We start from the raw sequence: 11,323 nt of genomic DNA on the forward strand, positions 1-11,323 counted from the left end.
CCTTTTCTGCAGTGGCCCCCCATTTGTGGAATACTCTCCCCAGGGAGGTCCACTTGATGCCTTCCTTATACACCTTTAGGTGCCAGGCAAAAACATTTCTCTTCAACCTGGCCTTGGGTTGATTAACATATTCTACCCCTTTTACCTGTGTTTGTGGGAGGGGGGTTATATATTGTTCTTGTTTTTATTATGTATTTTACATTTTTATATTGTATTTTTATGTTGTGAACCTCCCTGAGATCTACAGGTGAAGGGCAGTATACATATTTACTCATATCCACTTTATATCACTCCGACTGCAACCCTGTACTCACTTTCCTGGCTGTAAGCCAATTGACTTCAATGGGACTGACTTCTGAATAGGCACATATACATTTTATTGCACATTGGAAGCATTTTTAAAAGACACTACAAAGCATTTAAATATTTAGATTTTGGAATTTCAATTTGCTCTTGAAATTTGAATGTTGCCATTCAGCTGTACATAGTATTCCAAATGCAGTGGCACCATAGATTTGTATAACGGCATCATGATACTGGCAGTTTTATTTTCCATTCCATTCCCAATGATCCCTAGCATGGAATCTGTCTTTTCAATAGCCCCAGCATATTGGGTTGACATCTTCACTGAGCTATTAACTATCACTCCAAGATCTTGTTTCTGGTCTGTCACCTGGAGTCTGTATCCAGTGGGAACAGCTGGAGAAGCATCTGCAGTGCCTCCCATTATCCACATCGGGACCAGGGTGGCAGAGAAGTGTACCTGAATTGTTTTTATTATCACCATTTCACAACTATGTTAAAGTCAAAGGACTTTTGTTGTTTCTTTTAATTGCTGCTCATCAAACTGTAGTTCAACAGCTGAAAACTTTAGATAATTTGCATTTACAAAGGCAAACATCCCCCCAAAAAAGTCTTTTTTTTTTTTACAGCATGCTTACTCTTTGTATGCCTCACTTGCTGAGAAAATTTTTTTACAGCATTTTCTTTTAAATTTTTTTGCCATACGTCCAGGTTATCCTGGACATTTCGCCAATTTGGTAAAAATCCACCGGGACGCCATTTTGACAGTCCGATTCGCGGACACATCTGGGAAATCCCGAATGTATGGCAGCCCTATGCAGGGACAATCTAATGTACTGCAATCTTGCAAAGAGAAACCACAGTCATTCAGCGCCATCTGGCGGAGTTTTATTTTCTACACTTCTACCTCTGATGTACAATGTACAATTGTACAATCTACCTCTGATGTACAATGTGCAATTGTAAAGGTATCTGAAGAAGTGTGCATGCACACGAAAGCTCATACCAAGAACTAACTTAGTTGGTCTTTAAGGTGCTACTGGAAGGAAAAAAATGTACAATCAGCAGCTGCCAAAGCCATTTGGGCCATATTACATTTCTTTATGAAAGAAGTTAGGTATGTGTAGTATATACTTGTATGAATCTTTTGTGACATGTGCCTGATCCCATGCTGGGGATGTTCTTATGTTCCTTAATTCCTCTTTCTTTTGCATTTTGTTTTCTCTTTAAAAAACAAAACAAACCCATGCAACTCCCATAATCGTTGACCATTGTCCAGGCTTGCAGGGGCTGGTAGGGGCTGCAGTTCAGTAACACCAGGAATCCCCAATGTTCCCCACACCTGGTCTAAAGCGTTCTGCTGTTTTAAATAAACAGTGTGCCAGGGGAACTGTTGCCCTTCAAGATTCCAGTTACACCTGTTTGGAGTACTAAGCAAGAGAACTCTTGCTAGAGGCTGGAGATGTCCCAAAATATTTTGCCCCCTGCCCCTGCCCAACACACTTGTTCCTTTTAATGCTGAACTCTGTAGTCAGCACCTATCAGCTAAGCAGTCAAACAACGCTGCCTACAGATAACACAGGTGGTTTCTGCACAATTTGGGGGCTCTACAGGTAGGCAGGAAAACAATTCATTTGTAAATTAAGGAAAGAAAAAACCAGAGGAGCATGATGTGAGCTGAGCATACTGCAGGAAGGACTGAACATTAAAGGTCACCCTTAAGAGATGGGATGGGAGGAGGAAAAGTTGGGATTTGCTCCTGTCCTGTAGTCATAAACCCTGAACTGGTTGGAATTATTTTCCAAAGCCTTGCTCCCTAACCTCCCCTGTGCCCCTTGCCTTATTTTTTGGACCTGTCCTTTCTCCCTCAGTGTCAGCAGCAACAAGCAAGAACAGTGGGCAGACAGTGGATAAGAATTGTCACATTTGGGGTGTGTGCGTTGCCTGTTAGGATATTGATGTTCCATTCCACCTAAACAGATTTGTGGAGCTGTTGTATGTCACATGTCTGTTTACATTCCAGCACAGCTTGCTGGGAACTTCCGTTGTGTTTAAAGCTTTTGCCTTATGCTTTTTGTTTGGACATGGAGGGGGGTAGACATGTTTTTCCTTTGTCCTGATGCTGAATAAAATGCCTGTAAATACGCTTCTCCAGTATTTTGCAGCAGAAAACAGGAATATTCTTGACTATGTCTTAGGTGGTGCTGGCCTTTTGAAAAAGGGAACAGGGCTCCTGTAGCCTTAAGAGTCCTGTAGAAGAGGGAATTTCAGCAGGTGTAGGGAATCAAGGCTATCCCAATACATTTTGCTGCCTCATGCAAATGATAGAACCTGGTAGACCAGGGTTCAAATCCCCAAACAGCCATGAAGCTCTCCGCCCAACCTAAGAGTGGGGACATAATATGCCATCTTGAACTTCTTGGAGGAATGGTGAGATATAAATATATATATGGTGGAAAGTTGTTTGTTCACTATGCATTTGGACCCCTCTTAAGATATTGTAACCACATTTTGTTTTATGATGGTTCCTGACATCAAGGTGCAGGATTGAGAAATAAGGGCTATTTTGGTTGGAACATACGCAGAAAAACTCTGTGATTCAGTCTTACTGAAAATTGCACCAGCTGCAAAACCAAGCTACTCCAATAGTATCTTCTGGACATCATACCTACCATATTTGTCTTTTGTTTGCCATATACCCTAGTCTAAATGGCCACTCTTGGAATAAAGAAGGCCTGCCTCTTTAGCTTCTAAAAGCCAAGGGCCCAGATATGATCAGGAGTATGATCAAATATGCCTTATGTACAACAAATGTGTTGTTTCTATAACATCCTGTGGCCCACCAAAAGTTGTTCCACACCAACACCCCTCAGCCCCAGTTAACATGGCCAGTGGTGAGGGATGATGGAAGTTGGAGTCCAACACTGCAATTGGAGGACCACGGGTTCCCAATTCCTGTTCAGTGGGCTCAACATTTTCTACCAGCATCCATACAAGTTCAATCCAAATGCTTCCATTATTCTTACACAATATTTATTTCCAGGTTTTGAGATATTGCAGAATGGGGTGAGTGGGTTGCACAGTACATAACCCAGCCAAGCCAGGCATTTGAGGGCATTCTGCCTATCAGAATGACTTTGTAAAAAAGTCTAAAGAGAAAAATTGTTCAAAGAATTCACTTGCTAGAGATTAAGTTTGCCACAAGAGGGCAGCCCCTTTCCAAAATCCAATCAATTACTTTGCGAAGAACTGTACTTTTAAGAATAATAGAAAGCATAACTTTTGCTATCAAAAAAGTGCCATGTGCTCTGTCTGTTTTTATTGGAAGCCTTGTCTATTCATATGGATGTGTATAAAGTTATATCCAATTGTATAAATTGTATGTAATTTTTTATTCAAACAAACAAGTTCAAAGTAATAATAAAAACAGTCATAAAAGCAGGAAGAATAAAATTACAAGAAAGTAAAATATTATTAGTATTTATTTATTATGTAAATTTTATTTCACCAGTATAACTGCAGTATGTGACCTGTAGGTTAAGGAACTCGTTTTTTCCCCCTCCTCCCTCCCATTCCATTTTCCTCATATGTCATGTATTTTTAGGCTGTGTAAATACTATACCTTTGAAGCACATTTTCCCCCTTCAAAACATTCTGGCCACTGTAGTTTGCTAAGGGTTGCTGGGAACTGTAACTCTGTGACCAGTAAATTACAGCGCCCAGAATGATTTTAGGGAAATAATGTGTTTTGAATGTGCTTTGAAGTTGTTGTGTGTTGCAAATCATAGAATCATAGCATTGGAAGGGAACACGAGGATCATCTAGTCCAACCCCCTGCAATGCAGGAATCTTTTGCCCTATGTGGAGCTTGAACCCAATACCCTGAGATTAAGAGTATCATGCTCTACTGACCCAGCTATCAACAAGTGCATACACGTGACATTTTATTCTAGAATCAACGTAGAGCAGGTACAGTGGAACCTTGGTTCTCGAAATAAATCCGGTTTAGAAGCCCATTCGACTCCTGAAACGTTTGAAAACCAAGGCACTGTTTCTGATTGGCGCAGGCGCCCAGAAACAATAGGTGACAACCGCATCGGACGTTCGGCTGTCCAAAAACGTTCAAAAACCGGAACACTTACTTCCGGGTTTTTGGCATTCGGGAGCCGATTTGACCGTCAACTAAACCGTTCGAGAACTAAGGTTGCCCTGCACTTGTTTTTTTCTATGTGCTCCACAGACAATCTAGATCACTTTCCAAACCCACAAGAGTCTATTTTTTAAAGGGAGGAGGAAGTCTTCTTTGAGGCTGTGTACACACTACGTCTTTAAAGTACATTCAAAGTACATTCCTTTGCTCAAAGAATTCTGGGCACTGTAGTTTAGCTCACACAGAATTATAATTTCCGCTGCAACAGACTATAGATGCTTTAAAAGTATAGAGTGCATACAGCCTCAGACTGTTTTAGGACCAATTTTTGTAAACCAGTCTTGAGGTCATTTTGGGATAAATGGTACAAATGTGATAAATAAATAAACACATAAAGTGGCTGCAGCATCCCCAGAAGTGATGGGTGATACGTTTTCTTGTGTCGAGAGCAGGAAGTAGGAAGAAGCATTATTATGTGTCATAATAAAAATATAAAAAAAGGAAGGGGAGGGAGAAAGAGAGGGAAGGAGATGTGTGGCAATCTGCCTGTGTAAATACCTGCAGGATTGTTGGGCAAGTCATGGCAGCTTAGAGTTTACTTTCAGGGCAAGTCAGGAAAAAGCCGGTATTCTATGGAGGCAAATAAAAGACTATTATTTGATTCTAATTTCTGGGCTTTCAAGCCAACTTTGCACAGGACCGAGCACCACCTGGGAGATTCCTTCAGCTTCAGAAATTCATGCAACGCCTGGAGGTTTCTCTTTCCACCCACCCCCTTCCTTTTGTTCCAGGCAGGAAGTATAACTAGCAGTTTGTCCAGTCTGCACACAATGCCATCTCAGTTATGCTTTCCCAGTTTCCCAGTTATGTCTTAGACTGCGCTGAAATTAGAACTTAGGTACTATTCATTTCACTGAGTTTTCTGAGAACAGGCTAACAAGCATTCAAATCGGGTGGGGAAATTGTGCCGTCTCCCCCCACGTTCTTGGACTATGACTACCATCATCTGTGCTCATTGGCCATGCTGGATGAGGCTGGCAGTTGATGGCTGGGCCATTAGGGTGAACTGAATGCTGCCCCACCAACCTCAGGGTGGCGCTGTGGGTTAAACCACAGAGCCTAGGACTTACCGATCAGAAGGTTGGCGGTTCGAAGTCCCGCAATGGGGTGAGCTCCCATTGCTCGGTCCCTGCTGCTGCCAACCTAGCAGTTCGAAAGCACGTCAAAGTGCAAGTAGATAAATAGGTACCACTCCAGTGGGAAGGTAAACGGCGTTTCTGTGTGCTGCTCTGGTTTGCCAGAAGCGGATTAGTCATGCTGGCCGCATGACCCGGAAGCTGTATGCTCCCTCGGCCAATAAAGTGAGATGAGCGCCACAACCCCAGAGTCAGCCATGACTGGACCTAATGCTCAGGGGTCCCTTTACCTTTACCTATATGTATATAGGTATATATACATATGTATATGTATATATATGTATATGTATGTATATAAGTATGTATAGGTATATATTATAGGTATATTACCTTTACCTTTACCTATATGTATAGGTATATGTATATGTATCAATATCACATATAAGTTCCAACAATCATTTTACATAATTTATTATCTTATACAATATTTTAGACTTCTGTCAACAACCTCTGAAGATTTTCCATTCTTTATCACTTGTTCTGCATTTCTTAATTTCTCTATTACTTTTAATTGTCCTTAACTAATAATTCTTTTCAAAGTCTTCCTTGCAATATTTCACAAAGTCCTCCTTACAGAACTTCTTGAAGTCCTACTAGCGTAATCTGTTTATCACAATTGCTTTTCAAATTGCTCAAATATTTATTCCAGTCCTCTAAGAATCTCTGATCCCCACAGGTTTTGAATCCTTCCTGTTAATTTATCTAATTCTGCATAGTCCATTAATTTCAGTTGCCATTCTTCTTTCGTCAGTAATTCTTCTTGCTTCCATTTTTGTGCCAATAATATTCTTGCGGGTGATTCTTGACTATCATTAGTTTGTGGGGTTGATTCAAGTGCCTATCAGTGGTGTGGGGGACCTTTGGCCCTCCAGATGCTGATGAACTACAACTCATAAGAACATAAGAGCAGCCCGGCTGGATGAGGCCAGCAGCCCATCTGGTCCAGCATCCTGTTTCCATGGAGACCAACCAGATACCTATGGGAAACCCTCAAGCAGGACCTGAGTGTACCAGCACTCTGCCCACCTGTGATTTCCAGCAAATGGCATCCAGGGGCTTATTGCATCCAACAGTAGAGATAAAACATAGTCAGTGTGGCTAGTGGGCCTCCTCTGTGACCACTGGTCATGCTCGCTGGAGCTGATGGGAGTTGTAGTTCCCTGGCATAACAGATCTTTACGCTTGAACAACTGAAGTGGATTCAAGTGTGTCTGTTGCCCTAAGGCTGCATGCCCACTATGCCTTTAAGACACATTCAAAGTACATTCTTTCCCTCAAAGAATTCTGGGCACTGTAGTATAACTCTCATAGAGCTACAGTTCCCAGCAACCTTTAATGAAGTACACTGCCCAGAATTCTTTGAGGGAAAGAATGTGCTTGGAATGTGCTTTAATGGTATAGCGTGTGCACAACCTCAGTCTCCCCCTCTTGTGGAACTAATTGGGGATAAAATGAGAATTAGTTGCTTTGCCATTGGTTCTGGCTCCACTACAGCTGGTATCCCTGCTTTCTGCACCAGCTGTCCCCAGTGGGCACCAGCCACAAACTGGACACATGTCCCCCACCTCTACATTAGGAGGACTCCAAGAATAAAGGGAAATAGCTATTAAAGTCATTCCCAAAGTTGCATCTAAGGAAGGCTATCTGTTGCAAGAAATGTGGGTAGATAAATCAGGGCCTCTGCTCCTTCATGTTAACTTTTTCTCCCTTCTTTAGAAAGCAGTAGATTGTGGTTTTAGATAGAAATCCAACCACCCAGAAAGCGTTTGAGGCTGCATGCGGATTTGAACCAGAGCCTTAGTCCTACATCACACACCACACTGTCTCTCTTTTAGGATCGCATTTAGCTCTTCCAACAAAAATACGTGAGGTAGGAATTCCTACCTCATGTGACTTCAGAGGCCTGGGTTTGATGATCCATGAGTTCCTTCTTACGTTTTGTCACAATCATATTGTTAGGTACAGCAACAGCCACCTTTAACATAGCTTGACGGCAGGTGATGAATCATCAGTGCTATTTGACAGCAGTTTCTGTCAAGCCGCCTTGGAATGGAGTGTGAGCCACACCCATCTGCAAGGTGATGGAACTGGAACAAGTGTAAATGTTCTGAGTCTAGGGTGCAAACAAAGAGGCCTGTCCAATGGCTTCGGTTTTGACGGACATAGCTGATTGAAACTTTTGGTTTGCAGATATAACGTTAGGACTGGCACTTCTTGCTTGTGTGCTTGCTTCTATGTCCCTATAAATGCCTGATCGACATGTACCTTTGTATGTAATCACTACAAAGACACTGCAAGTCACAAGTAAGAACAAAAGACTTGCTTATTAGATCAAAGGCTCATCTAGTTCAGTAGTCTGTTGCCCAACCATGGCCTGGAAAAAATAGTGGACAATCAGTACTATTTCTTTCAAAAGACATTTGCCCTGTAAAGTTTTCACCACTTAAGAGTAGGAGGAGAGCATGAAGCACTATTATTCTGTGACGTACACAGAACACCTTTAACTCTCACAATTTATGGTCAAATGTTTCATCTGTTTAAGCAAGTAGAGTCAATGGGTGGGTAATTCTTTATATAGCAGCATTGTCAATGGGGGCACAGCTGTAGCCTGAAAGAATATAAGATTTGGAGTAAGTGTGTGCCTCCCTGGTGCCACCCATTTCAGCTGTTCTGCTAGTATATCTTCACTGGCAGAACAGTTCCATGGGCGGAATGTTCCACCGGCACTTCTGAACTGTCCTGCCAAAAAACCTGACGTGGCCTCAGTATACCCAGCATACTGGGTCTTCCAACAAATCGTATCCTGTGCACTAATGTATTACTCTAGCATACAATTGCATCCTTAATCTCTCTATTTTAAAAAAATAATAATCTAGCTACCTATGTTTCTTCCTTCAAAGATGGCATGTGGTTCCCAGGCAGTCACCATCCATTCTAACTTCAGCAAAGCAACAGCATCACAGACTGTACCTTGGGACCATTTTTAATTCAGTGGTAATCAGATCAGTTAATTGGATGGTCTTTAAAAAACAGACCTCTTTTCAATTTTGTTTCCTCCCCACCCCCACCCCCCGTTGTGCACAAATCAACTTACTTCAAAATTAAAAAAAATTATACTCACTTTTATTAAATATTCCCCCTTTCAAATTTAGAGTTTGAACAACACCAACCAGGCCCGTCTTACCCATAGAGGCTAGTGGCGCGGGGCACCAGGGCGCCAAGTTCTGGAGGGCGCCAGGCGAGAGTCCGGGGAACACCGAACGAGTGAGCTGAGTGAGTGAGGGTGCGTGCGCCACTCCCACCAAGCGTCGGCTCGGTTTTTCCCCTTTTAGCCTGCAGACGCCAAATTTTGTGGGGCGCCAGAAGGCTAAAAGGGAAAAAACTGAGCCGACACTCAGCAGGAGCAACGCATGCGCCCTAACTTGCTTGGCACAGGCCTGTTCGTTCGGCGTGCTGCCTGCTGTGGCCACTGTGGCATGAAGTGGCCAGCTGAGCTGGGAGGTGCCACCTCCACCTCTTCCCCGCCAGAGGAGCCATCCTCCAGCCGCTGCCCGCCTCCTCCAGTCCTTAAAAAAGGTCAACAACTATGGGAAGGGGGGGCGCCAGAGGGATCTTTGCACCACGGCGCCGGATATGCTTAAGACAGCCCTGACACCAACAAAGGAAAGCAGGCAGTATCTAAGAAGAGTACATGTGGCTTTCTGAAAATGTTGGGCAATTTTAACTCTTTTTGCAAAATATTGTGTACAGCCCAGTCCTTAATTCTCCTTAGTTCTCTCCAGGAGGTGGCAGCCATTTCTGTTCCTCTTCTGAACTTCTAGCACCACAAGAATCACCACTCTTGGTAATACAAAACAACAACAACACAACCCAAAACCTGAGAACATTTTGCTGATGAAAGGGTAAAGGAAAAGGTAAAGCATTAGAAGCATATTAGAAATGCTGCTACTTATTTCTAAAATAAATTGCATGCCTAGCTAAAGACTTAAAAGTGCAGCTTGATAGGATATTTGCAGGCAGTTGGTGCACTGGATATAGCATAACACCGCAATGGTCATTAATCTTGGCCACATTGACTCCAAACTGCTCCTCTTGTCTCTGAAAATCAACCATGAAGAAGGTATAATCCAATTCTAATTAAAAGGGGAAGAGCCCAAAGACCAGCAACAGAAGACAAACAAGGAAAATGTATGGGAAGCCGCAGGGCAGGCAGGAGCTTAAAGGGTGAAGCATTAAATATTTGGCATCATGTGTTGGTGGAAGCGCCAGACTTTCAAATGAGTAATTTGGGTAACATTTCTCCCACTGTGAAGTTTAGGACTTCAGTCTGGCTGACACATTTCAGGATAGCCCAGCAATACATCCAGAGAAACAATTCATAAACTGGAAGGCGATAGCTGTAGATTTTCAGTCACAAGAGAGTGAAATAGTGTAGACATATTTTTGTCTGAAACATCTGCACTGCCCTTTTTGTCTCACTCATTTCCTCCCTTACTTGCTTTCATGCAGATGGTCCAGGATTAATTGCATGAGATATGAAGGACATATTTCCTGAATCATAAAACTGATACTACACAGAAGACTTAATAAACTGTCCCAGAGGAGCTGAAGATGGCATTACATCACCTCCATAAAGCCTGAAGCTTGTTTTTGTACAAAAGAGAAAAGGGGTGGGAGAGACTCTTTCCCCGGGCACTGCAGTATCACCCAGAAACAATAACAGAAGCTGTAGCTTGCTAAAGGATTGCCTTCAAATCAATGACAAACCAGCAAGAATGAAAATTGGAAACATCAAGCCACTGGTTCTATAGCTATGCTGTAACTGGGGAGGGTTTGCATTTAACTACCATCAAGATCTGTTCCCATGGGATGCATGCTACTGCCCTCAATTTGGAAAGAACTTAGAACAACAACAAAACAAAATCCTGTCAAAATTGAAACTGGCTGTGTGGTTGAAAGACCACTGGTCTTTCCTCACAGTAAGTACTGTAGTTTTTGCTCTGTTTTTGCATGAGATACAGATTCCCTACACCAATAGGTCACCATTTGCTGGAAACCACAGGAAGGAGGAGTGCAGATGCTCAGGTCCTCTTTGCAGCTTCTCATAGGCATCTGGTTGGCCTGATCCAGTAGGCTTTTCTTACATTATTATAACACTTCTGTTGCTGGAATACAGGACGGGCGTCAACACCTGATATTCTTGGGCAACTGCTAGAACCCAGAGTCCACTGCTGTTGCCTGGCCTGGGTTTCCCTTCATCCCCCCCCCCCGACCCAGACCTCCAAGCCATCAGTACTAGGTAGCTGGCCCTAGCCACATTTTAAAGTTTATCAGCATGCCCTCCATCTAGCATGCATCAGTTTTAAAACAGGAATGGGGAACTGGATCCTTATCTCCTCTAGCCTCTGTGAGATATGTCTAAAGGTCAGATGCACCTAGCCATCCATTTAATTTCTTCCAGGCCAAATTAGGCCTGCAAGACCATCATGTGTAGAGTGGATGGGCATGGTTTGGCTTGGCCAAAGGCCTCACAGGCCAAACAGAGAGGCCTGGCAGACCTAACTAAGGCTGCAGACTGGAAGTTTCCCTGCTCTAAAGCATTGTGGAGAATTAAGAGATTACTAGATGCATCTATTTGGTGCTATCAAGAGAGCTGCCACCACAGCCAGTTAAG

Source organism: Podarcis filfolensis (genome assembly GCF_964270895.1).
Source record: "Podarcis filfolensis genome assembly, chromosome: 3".
Lineage (NCBI taxonomy): Eukaryota > Metazoa > Chordata > Lepidosauria > Squamata > Lacertidae > Podarcis > Podarcis filfolensis.